Below are 12,371 nucleotides of genomic sequence, written 5' to 3'. Positions count from 1 at the left end.
TTTCTATGAATTTTTCATCATATACAGCTACAGGTTCAGTAAATAATTAATTGCTTCTATAAGCATCTTACAGACACATGCACCTGGATAAGTAGAATTTTTAATTATAAAACACTGTGGCTTGTGCTGTTGGCCTATGATGCTTTGCAAAAACTAATTTCAAAATACTTTTTAAATGATCAGTTAGAACTTAACCCTCCAACAGGCAATTTTCAAGGAATATTTCACCACATTTATTTTCAAAACCATCATTTCAGATTTCTTGGGCAATTCCTCGAAGTTCCTTCTCCATCCAGCCCATTCCAATGAGGGTTCATTTGGAGCCAATAGCTGAGCAAATCTTCTTATGTGAGCTTTGACCCACAGTAAGTTCAGGATGCCATGAAACTTCATGTTGCAGCTCTTTGGAGTCTTGCAACCCATGGAGGCTCTGCAGGTGACACAGTGGAAGTCTTGCTCTGGAAAGACATGAATGGCTGTGATGTTCCCATAGGATCTCCTCACTCATAAAATGAGAAACTGAAATGATCTTTTACCCTTCTCTGCTCTTCACTCATTTCAGCCTGCTCCACTGAATCACACTTCTCTGTGAAGTCTTGTCCTAATAAATATAAGATCATGTCCTAAATAAATAAACACCTTGTTACAAGAAAACAAGTGTAAAGAATTAGATTGTAGGAGACAAAAAAGAAACCCATCCTGAAAGCCCAAACCAAAGCAAACCCAGCACAGGTCTGTCTCAAGAACTCTCCTCCACTAGCAATTTGTGAAGGCAGCTTTTGTTGGCAAGGCTTAAGCACCAATGCTAAGACCACCCCTCAGATTCGGAGAGGGACTTCAACACAGGCACACACATGGGAAAACGACAGTTATTTTTGTCAGTGATTGTTTTGTCTCCCCCCATCCATAGACCAAAAAGTGTTTCCCTTGTGCTGAGACCCCTGGCTAGTATGGTTGGGAAGGGGTCAGGATCAGTGCATATTTCCGGAGGCCTTAACTATGACATTGTTGCTGTAAGCCATGGAAAAACAAGCTTTATTTGCATGTATTAAGAGCCTGCTTTAGGCTTATTACCATATGGAATAAATATTTCCCTTCCAATGTATCTCCTATATATATTGATAAATAAAAGGTGTTTCAGAGTCTGAGGGAAATATATACATGTATAAATAGAAAAAGTTTCTCACCTGTTTAAAAATGGCTTCGTGCACCATCATCCTCCTATTCCTCCTCCATTCTCTTCCTGTGTGTCTCTCCCCATGCTGCTTGGCTGCTGCATTTGCATCTCTCTCCTATGCTGGGACCGGTCACCTTGTGGAAAACAAGGCTGCTGCAGAAATCACACAAGCAGGTCAGAATCCATCCATCTTCTCTCAGGGGACAGATTCTGTGTGAGAGCTCAGCCTGTGCTGTGGCATTGGAGCTTCCCTTGGTTTCTCTCATGCCAGAGCTAAAATTGCAAGGCTGGATTGATCGAGATGTCAGAAGTGCATTTTCCCTAGAGGTCAACTAAATTCAGGTAATGATGCAATGCTGCAGTGCACTCCTCCTAGTCCAATCAAATTATGTAATATTTTAGGCACTATCAAATAAAGTTCAAGGTAAGCATGTGAAACGAGGGTGCTCTTTGGCTGCTGGCAGCGTTCCTAAGTGCTGAGAATCAGATCAGAGGGGAAAAAAAAAACACAACAAAAGAAAAACATCCATGCAGACACACACTTGGAAGGAAGACAATACCTGAGTGCAGATTTCTTTGCCAGGCTTTTTATAGTTGCTTTTGTTTCATTCTCATCTTCTTATTTTAAAGCCTATTTATTTTAGGTCCAGATGATTTTTTGAAATTGTTGATGAATCTGGGTGCTTTAGTGTATGAGGTGAGACCTTGTCTTGACTGGGGGACTATGACCTGTTCTTGGACATGAACAGCCTTTTTGCACTGAATAGGCTCAAGCCCTTTTTTAAGGCATATAGAACTTGGTGTTGAAATTGGTATACCAGAAAATGCTGGTCATCTCTGGAACTCTTCGGTCTTCATCTCTACTGAGTAAAGTCATCAGCGTTACTTGAGCAGTTCAAAATATCACATCAGGGGATAGAAGTCTTTATATAATTCATTTGGTGTAGGATAAGTACCCTAATATGGTTTCTATGTAAATTTAATCCAGTGAATAGTAGATGCACCAGCAAAACTTCACACAGATATCGATCTGATTTATTCCATTTTAAATGTTAATTGAAGTTTCTTCATCACTGCTTCATGTGCCATGAAAGTTGTCAAGTTGTTTTAGAAATACATGCCTATTTATCTTCGACATAATGGGGTGCATTCATCCAAGCAGCATGCAGCATTGCTTAACACACTGGTTATTTCCTATGCTGAACATTTGAATGAAAGCAAATTGGAGATGCTCTGAAGATCCATCTGCTACCTTAGTTCAACCCAGTACCCCACTAGCCAGTGATTTCTCTGGCTTCAGCAGGTGCCTGTCACTGTTACTTTCTTTATATTCTCTCATCTCCAATAAGATATGTTGTGACGTTGTCCTTTAAGTTTGAAATCCACCTGAAGGTACTAAAAAGGACAGCAAACATAATTGCCAAGCTACCATCTGTCAGCATTCCTGATCATCTAGAGAGGTCCCAGAGGACTGGAGGCTTGCCAATGTGACCTCCATCTTCAAGATAAGTTATAAGGAGGAAGTGGGGAACTACAGGCCTGTCAGCCTGACCTTGGTGCCAGGGAAGGTTATAGAGCGGGCTATCTTAAGAAAGAATAAAGAGCATTGGGACAACACTCTCAGACAGAGGGTCTGATATTGAGTGCTCTTTTGTGGAGCCAGGCATTGGACTCAGTGATCCTATGGGTCCATTCCAAACCGTGACATTCTATTCACAACTCAGGACTACTTTTTTTTTCTCACAAGTCTTATATGCCCATTTCCCAGTTTCCATACACTTAGAAAATGTGTGCACTGTTGTGGCACAGGTGTGGCATACAAGGAGTGAAGCAGTTTCCTTTTGATTTATTTGAGTTTCCTGTGCGCTTTGTGCCCACAAGCCTGATTCTACCACAGCAAGATCTTCTTTGAAGTCTGGTTGCTCTTTCTGAGTAAACAAAACACTTTTCCAAAGGGATTTACTTGTTGAGTGGGAAATGCAACTATTTTTTCCATGTTGACTGTGACTCTTGCCAGCCACAGTTTTCAAGTGTTTGTTGTTTTCTGAAGAGTTCACCACTCTGGCCAAGCCTTCTGCTTTGCTCAAGAGCAGCTCTTACGTGTACTGTGTGCGTCTGTTATTTTATCTCTTTTTTGTAAACCTGTGATCAGATGATGCCCTTCACCACTATAAGTTGATCATCACAGATTCAGCCATACCAGGGCAAAACCTAAATGAACACAGAGCAGTGTGCAATGAACCAGCCCCCATCCTACATCCAAAGTCTGTTCCCTCTGACATTCCCTGGACATTCCCTTTGGAGTGCATCATAGAAGCAGCCATGGCAGTCACATGCTTGGCATTATTTTGGACCATATGGACTTGGAAGTTGAGATTTAGAGGCCTTAATGATCATGATACCCTTTAGACATTACAACAGTTTTTTTCCTTAAATTTGTTTCTCTAAACAAATGAACAAACAGATCTTGTTTAATGGCTTTTGTCTGGGATATAAGATATGAATGTGGACATGTGAAGTAGGAAGCTGGCTGTCTTTTTTCTTGTGAAAAAGTAACTGGGACTGTTTTATAGTACAGCAAGAACCATTCACACACAAGATTTCAATCATGCTATTCTGCTGACAACGTGAAACCCATTGGGAAATGGATTATGTTTGCTCCTTAACTGGATAATTCTAGGGAGATGACAGTGAAAGAAGGGAATCTGACAGAGTAGCAGTTGTGATGGTGACAAAAACAGAAAGTTTAAATTCAGAATATGCTCACTAGACATGCAGAAATAAGCAGTTCTCTATTTTCTGTGTAAAAATAACATTTCTAGATGGTATTCACTGAATGGTTATTTTATTCTATTTTTTCTGAGGATTTTATGACTGAAAAATACCTTATATTCTCATCTGCCACTTTTGCCACGGGGTAGGAAAAGAGTGCCAAGACTTCAATTCAAGGAGAAAAGGATGAATGTGGTGCAGAAACTACCCATTTTGGCCTAGAAACTGACTCCCTGTTTTCCCTCTAGCAAGCTACTCAAGGCCGTATAAATAAATGATCCAGAAGATTAGAAAGGTACCCTAAGCATGCAGTGGGCTGAGTGAAGAGGGGCCCACCGTCCATGTGCTCCACACACAGCTGACCAGAGCAAGCCATTGGAAGATGCTGATGTCAGGGATGATTAAATCTTGGCTAACTGCTACTTTATTCACAGCTGCAGAGAAGTGCCTCCATTTTCTCTAAATCCAGCCTTTGTCCAGACTTACAACGTGTGGGAGTTCCATCTTGTCCCCACATTTTTTAATCCAAATCTCAGTGACATCTTCTGTTATCACAGAGCTCCCCTCTGACTGTATAAATTCAATTTTCAGACATGGAAGAGAAAGAAGGGGAAGAACTTTTCTCTACCCAGGATAGAGGACTGGAAAAATTATTACTCTACAGATCGGGATTAAGCACGTCTTGATCTCAGTACTGATAGATATCTGTCTGGCCTGTTCTTTAAAAAGTCTGCAGTTGGAGGTTCTCAGATCATTTGAGATCATTCTGCTGCGCTTCTTCATGAACAACCTTCAACACTCTAATGTAAATTACTTATTCTTCAACTTTTTTTTTTTTTTTTTTTTTTTTTTTTTAATTTCTCTTTCCCCATAGGCCTTTTACATAATAGACATATTATTGGCTGGAAGACCATTCATATTATCCCCGTCATACCGTCCTTTCCTGAACAAAATATAGCCAGTTCCTTATAAGCTATTTTTAAATCTGCTATCCTTGCTTTTATCCTTTCTCCTCCCAGTTGTTCTGCTTCCTAGAGAGATGCCCAATACTGGGCAGTGCTGCAGATGAGGTTTCACCACAAGGATAAAGAAAAATAATTCTAGTTACTTTCTGTGTGCTCCATATGTTAATTCAGTCAGGAATTAGATCTACTATTTTTTCCTGCAACAACAGCATAGTGGTCAGCCCTTACCCAAACTTCTTTTCTGTAGTATAATTGCTTAGCCAGTTATTTCCCACTTTGAATCTGAATTCTCCTTTCTAAGCAGAACACATATTGATTTTGATTTTATCAGAGCAACTCTTCAATATGTCAAGATCGTTTTGGTTTGCGATCCTGTCCTCTAGGGTGCCTGCAACACCTTTCAGTCTGACTTCATCAGCAAATGTTATGAGCCTTTTCTCAACCACCATCTCAAGTAATAAAAATATTGAGCGAACCACATCCATGAAAGACCCTCACAGGACCACTTCTAGTGCCCTCTGAAGTTTGATAGCAAGATCCAATTAACTGTTGAAATGCTGCATTTATTTGAAGCCATTTACACAGTTCATTAAAGAGAAGGCTTTTAACGCATGGACAACCTTCGTAATCTTCACCAGAGTATAGATCACATATATAGAGAGAGGCAGACATAGGAGGCTATCTCACATTTACCAATAGGAAAAGGACAGTATACAGCTGTTATTATGAAGCAGTTAATGTGTTATAACTTCTGGTTCTGCTGACTGTGTTTCCCAAGACAGATAAATTGGTTAATTATTGACAAACTAATGTTAATTTGAACGTTCAGTGCTGTTGGGTCACAAAAAGTAAAAAGAAAAAAAAGGCATCTTGATTGGGAATATATATGTTTGCAATGATCATTCCACATTTTAGAGATTCAATCTAAATCATCTTCTTCTTGGATACCTATGGGATATTATATAAATTTCAAAAAGCCTCACTAGATTCAACTGAAATTACATCCACCACTGCCATACAATTTAGCTACTTTGTCAAAGAGAAAACTCGATCAAACTGACATGATAAATACTTCACAAATCCCTGTTGGCTGTTTCCTATCCCGTGATTTTCACCATGGCAACTACAGACTGTCCATTCATTTCTTCTGGAATCAGTCTACATATAAAACATGAGGTAGAATGGCCTCATGGTTTTGGGTCCTCTTTCCCCTCTCACCAAGTACTCTTCTTCCTCTGCTTGAGTCTTCTGGGATCTCTCCTGTCTTCTGCAAGTCCTCTGAAGTAATTGCAAATGGTTCAGAGATCACTTAGGCAAATACCTACACAATCCTGTTCATGCTCTGTCTGAGCTTGTTCTCTTGTCCTCTTGTTAAAATTAGTTGCTGTTCATAGTTCTTTGCATAGTCTACATTATGTGCCATTTTTTTCCCCTTCTGTGTCGAGTAACAAACCAGGACATTATTTTTCTTTTATTTTTTCTTTCTTTTTGCTACTTCTACTGTTTTAAAAAATCTTTTCCTATCACTACTTATATATATGTATTTATATATATTTATATTTACTTTGTAATTCATTCTGTCTCAAACCCTCCCTGATTTTTCCTTGCTCATCCTTAATCATGCATTCTTTTTTCCACATTTCTTTTTTTTTTTTTTCTTAGTTTATTTTTGGGCCCCTAAAGATCTCCTGATGCAGCCATAATGGCTTCTCACTGTGCTCTTTGTCCTTTTGCTGTATCAAGATAGGCTGCTATTGTGCCTTAATGCATTCTCTTGTTGCAACTGCCAGCTCTTCTGCACTCCTTTATCCCCCAGTTATCTTCCCATGAGACCCTGCAGATGAGTTCCTTGGTTTTCTTAAAGTCTACTATTTTTTTTTTTTTTTTCCTTTGGAAGTCCATTATTCTTTTTTTCTGATTTCCTACTTTTTCTTAGAATATTTATTCACAGTCCTCCCACCTGTGGAAGATCAGGTGTCCCGGTGTGCCCCGGTGGTGCAGTGGTAGGAATGCCGTGTTGCAACACCGGGGCCCGGGTTCGAATCCCCCCGTGGTGCAAGTGGTAGAAGTGCCACTCTGCTACACAGGAGGCTCGAATCCCGGGGGTTGGAGTCGATGATCTCTAAGGTCCCTTCCAACCCACACAAGACTGTGATACTATGATGATGATACGATCAGCAAGATTGTGACCATTAGGTCATGGTTGACCTGACCATTTTAGGAGTTATGAAAGAGATGTTTCTAGAAAAAAAACAGTTTATCTGCCTATACAATTGAGGCTTCCAGGTTGGAGTTATAGCAGAGTCAAACTAGATCTGATGACATTTCTTCTTGTTCAACCCATATCACTATATGGCCATAGCAGATACCCAAGGAAAGGATTTAAAAACCAGAGCATTTATATATACTAATACTGCTCCACTTCTGTGATATACAGCCCTACCTTCCAGCAGCCTCTAGCCTGAGGATTTCATGAGCTGCAGGTTGTATCTCTGCTTTGAATTTAAGAGGCCCTGATAGTCTTTTCTTCCATGCAGTGCCTAATTACTTTTTGAACCTATTTATAACTTCCACAGCATCTTATTACAATTAATTCCATGATTTAATTATGCACTGCGTGAACAAGCAGTTCTTTGTGTAAACCTTCTGGCTGATAATTTCATCTGATACTCACGAGTTCTTGTGTTGTGACTCCTTGCTGTGTAATATTCTGCCATAGACCCTCCATATCTCCTTCTTTTCATCTGAAGATTCTCCTTGTTCAGAGCTCATCTTTACCTTTGATCCCCTTCTCAGCAGCCTTTCAAGTTTTTCTGCTCCTTCCTGAGCTGGGATAACCAAAAATACACAAGCGGCTTTGGAACAACAGAATATGCAATAGACTGGAACAAAATGTTCTGGTTTGTTCTTTACTCTTTTCCTAATATTCCCTAACACATAATTTGATTACTGACCTTTTGCTGACATTGTGCAGACATTTCCAACGTCTCTTTTTGTAAGTAGACGTAGAATTTTACTGTCTACTACCATGTAGGTACAGCTAAGAGTTTGGGATATTTCTTTTTATTATTTGATGCTTCTTGTTTCTATTTTTCCTTGCTTTGCTTTGTATTTATTGAAGCACAGTTTCATTTCATAGAATTATAGAATTATTAAAATTGGAAAAGACCTCTAAGATCATCTAACCAACTATTACCCACCAGTTTGACCATCAAGCCATGTCCTTCAGTGCCACATCTACCCTTTTCCTGGACACCTTCAGGGATGCTGACACCACCACCTTCCTGGGCAGCCTGTTCCAATGTATTATCATCACTCTTTCTGAGATTACATTTTTTTTTCCTATTATCTGACCACATTACTACTTTCAAGTATCAGAAGACCATTCCATAAATTTTGCTATTTTTATGACAGTGTGTTATATCAATTTTGCTACAAATATTTTTTTCTTATTACTTAAGATTGTTTAACTTTATTTAAGTATTGTTTCTATTGGTTACATGGTTATTCTTGGCTCTCACCATCTATCAATCTATCTATCTACCTATCATCTGTCTATTTATTTAAAATCACACAGTCTAAAAAACTGAGATCAGAGCATTTTTGTAGGCTCTCCAGATTTACACTGGAAATTCTTAAAGTGCCTTTTTGGATGCTCTCACATAATCCCACTGACTGGTAATTTACAATTGCTCAGTGATCTGGAGCCTCCTCTGGTTGTGACTTTAGTAAGCTCTCTGTAGTTATGAAAAAGGTGGTTTTCCTTTACGAGTTCATATAATAAGCATTAAGGGCACTGACAACACAGAAATTATTATCTTTGCTCTGAGGAACTGTGGCATTTTTTGCAGCTGCAGTTCCAAGCAATTGTTTAGCATGTGGGAGGCACTACAGAGCAAGTCCCTTTATCTATCACATTACCCTAATAATTAAACTGTCAGCCAGGGATGTCAGGCTTTAATAAGAAAAAAACAACACATTGGAATCAAAAAGTCATAAGAAAAAATCTGACTGTTACTCCAGTTAAGCCTATAATTTTTTTTTATCTTAATCGTTATGTTCGCTTGAGGCATTCCTTAGAACATGCATTTTGGAATGTTTTTTTAATACTTTTGCATGTTTTTAAATAACAAGAAATTATTTAACCACTCTCCATTGTTCCTGTGACTCCAGGAAACCATTATCCTAAAGAATCACAGGTAATCTTTTTTAAGAAGCTTATTTCTAAAATGAGCTCCAGGGGTGTTTCTAAAATCTTCAGGGATCTTTTCCTTGAAGACATAAAATCACTTGACAGTCTGCTTCTCCTGAACTTTCCCTATTGGCTTTTTCTCCTCAATGTCATATCGCTGAAAGTCTATTAGAAGGAGTAGTTACCCAGAAGCTCTGTTCCATCTGTGCTGGAACATGGATGGTTGTCCCCTAACCTTTGTTCTAAACTTTGATTTTCCATTATGTTTTTCCTATTTTCTGTTTTCCAGCTTGTGCTTCAGATAGTGACATACTTCTCTGTTGTGAAATGGGTGACGCTGAACTGGGGCCATAGAGGTTGATTGGAAGACCATGAAAAATTAACAATGAAGTGATGTGTTTATCTGTGGCAAGGGGCTCTGTTCTGGTACAAAATTATGTCCCTTAAAAAAATATTGCTCTTCTGCCTTTACTGTTAGGATCAGTCACGCTAAATGACTGCTAACTCAGCTTTGAGGCAGGTGTATTTTTAGTATTTTTTCCTGAGAAAGATTCAAAACCCACTGAGACTTTTTCAGGTTGGATATTAGGAAAAATGGGGTTGATGCTGGATCTGGTTTTGTTCAACATCTACATCAGTGATCAGGATGAAGGGATAGAATCCACCCTCAGCAAAGTTTGCTGATGGTACAAAGCTGGGAGGAGTGACTGACATGCAGGAAGGCTGTGCTAACATTCAGCAAGATCTGGACAGAGTTGGGCAGGGAGGAGCATGATGAGGTTTCACAAGAGCCAAGTGTAGAGCCTTGTATCTGAGGAGGAATAACATCATATTGTGCATCAATACAGGCTACAGTGCATCAATACAGGCTAGAGTGTAAACTGCTGGAGATGACCGCTGTGGAGAAGGATCTGTGTGTTCTGATGAACAACAGGTAGGCCTTGAGCCAGCTGTGTGCTCTTGTGGTCAAGAAGGCCAATGGTATCCTGGGGTGCATTAAAAAGACTGTGTCCAGCATGGTAAGGGAGGGGATCCTCCCCATACTCTACCCTCATGAGGCCTCGTTTAGAATACTGTGTCCAGTTCTGGGCTCCGCAGTTTTGGTGGAGTCACTTTCCCTGGAGGTTTTTGACAAAACTTGTAGATGTGACACTGAGAGACATAGTGGTCATGGTGGTTGGACTAGATTATCTTAGTGGTCTTTTTCAGACTTTATGTTTCTATGATTCTATGATTTTTCTCTCATCAGTAGAGCCACTGGATGGAGAGACAGCACCTGCATTATCATGTCCAGGCAAAGGCTGTTTAATGAAGAATACTCAACAGTTTATCTCATCCAGATGATACCACTGGCCACAGAAAAATAACTGCTATATATGAATTCATACCTACAGAACAAAAATAAAAATGATTATCTATTCTTGGAACTGTTGTAGAGAAGACAACAATAACAGCACTTGCTTCTGTATTTTGACCCCTATTTCTCTACACTTGGAATAATGAAGGAATACAGCAGACACCATGCTGTGTGTGGATAGCTGAAAAATGCTGATTTCTTTATTTTATCACTTTCTTTAATGGCTCCCTGTGGTATATGACACTGTAACTGTCATCGCCTTTGTCTCTTCTAACTATGTCCAAACAGAGAGAAGTGCAAGGTTTTAGTATCCCATTACCAATTTCCTGATCAACAGAATGCCAAGTTCCAATTTGTGTTCTAATTTTAACTACAGTATAGATTTTTAAATAAGCCTCAAGCTTCCTATTAACATGATCTGTCTGCTCCTTTGGTGCTCTCTTGTTCCATTCTGATCGACCCATGAATGGGCTCCCTGTATTATTCATTGTACACTAAATTAAGCTTTTAGTGTTAAAGGCTTTCAAGTGTAGCATTCCTTCCGTAGAACTCATTACCTGTGTCAATACACAAAACAGAAGTGCTTAATAGATTTAAAATATCTAGTATCTCCCTTTTTTTCTTTCTTTTTCACAGTTATTGTTAAGACTCACGAGCATATGTTACTCTGGCAGTATTCCTTGTTGTCCTAATATTAATTTCACTAATCATCTGTGAATTTGCATCATAGATTTCCAAAGTGTCTTTCCATCACATGAAATTTAATCAGTCTTGAGGTTTTCTAAAAAGGAGGAGGTGAATGAAAACTATCATGGGTTACTGTAGCTTTGTATACCTTCCAACTTCAGAAGATCATTTCCAGCATCTGTGGGAAGTAGATTCTATTGAATAGTGTTAGTGTACTCCTTGCGTCTCTTGTTATTTATGTGAAAATAAACAGAAATCATTACTTTTGGAGTTGCCTACATACAGTGCAAGTTGAGGTTATATACTGTGGCAAAAACACATCAATGGGGCAACATCCTCTAAGATAGCTCTGGGGATAAAATTTTGTTCACAGGCAGCACACACAAAATGCTGGGGTGATAGTTGGACTAGATAATCTTAGAGGTCTTTTCCAACAGTAGTTATTCTATCATCATCTATGGTTCTATGAAGTAGGAATATTTACAGGTTTGCTTCATTTTTCAAGGAAAGCTGAGATAAAAAAGAGCAGTCTGCAGAGCAAATGAACACTACCAGCTATCTCAGAACTTCATATAATCCTATTTGATTCAGATGTAAATCCCCCTGGATTTTATATCCAGCAATATAACTTCTGTTAGTTGAGAAATTCGTATTGTACAAATAGCAGTCAGACATTGCCTTGTTTAATTGACCTTGATGTAAAAGCCATAGGCAGAAATATTGCTGCATGCCATAATGGACCAGTAGGCAGAACGGAGCTGGCATTTAGACCTGAAGTATGAATGAGCAAGAAAAGTTAACCATTCTGCTCCTTCCAGCTCCTAGTGTGAGTTTCTTTTCTGTTAAAGGATGACTAGAATGTTGAAAAGAAAAGATGCACAAAGGGTTTGTTTTATGTATCTTGTGGCTGAAGAGCACAAATCTTCTGAACTTCCCTGGTTTATGCCTCTGGGTCATAGCATCTGTATCTCTTCTCACTGTGGAAGCGCTCTTTGCTGTTGGGTAGCATCAGCCACTCTGTTGTGGATTCAGAATTTTCAAAAAGGCGCTCACTGTCTCAGTCTTTTCAAAGGCTGGAATTTGGAATGGAGGCTGACAGGTTGGAATTTGCCTCCTGCCTGAAAATTCAAGTCCTTGCATATTTCCCAAGTTGTTTTCTCCCGTAAGCCATTCAAATTGCTGTAACAAAGACCATCTTCCTACATTGTTGGGAGCTGGTAA

General features: G+C 39.2%; 1 long non-coding RNA gene across 1 annotated transcript; it reads right to left on the bottom strand.

Moving 5' to 3' along the window:
• Positions 1-217: 217 nt before the first annotated feature.
• On the bottom strand, positions 218-1,513 carry LOC107310581. The gene is made up of 3 exons (XR_001553645.2): positions 1,188-1,513; positions 537-601; positions 218-458 (listed from the first exon to the last, which is right to left on the bottom strand). It is a non-coding gene; the product is annotated as an uncharacterized LOC107310581 (long non-coding RNA).
• Between the last annotated feature and the right edge of the window lie 10,858 nt (positions 1,514-12,371).

The sequence above is a fragment of the Coturnix japonica genome, chromosome 2, assembly GCF_001577835.2.
Source record: "Coturnix japonica isolate 7356 chromosome 2, Coturnix japonica 2.1, whole genome shotgun sequence".
Taxonomy (NCBI): Eukaryota; Metazoa; Chordata; class Aves; order Galliformes; family Phasianidae; genus Coturnix; species Coturnix japonica.
The sequence above is the reverse complement of the archived record's forward strand: the minus strand, read 5'-3'. Positions and strand labels throughout refer to the sequence as shown.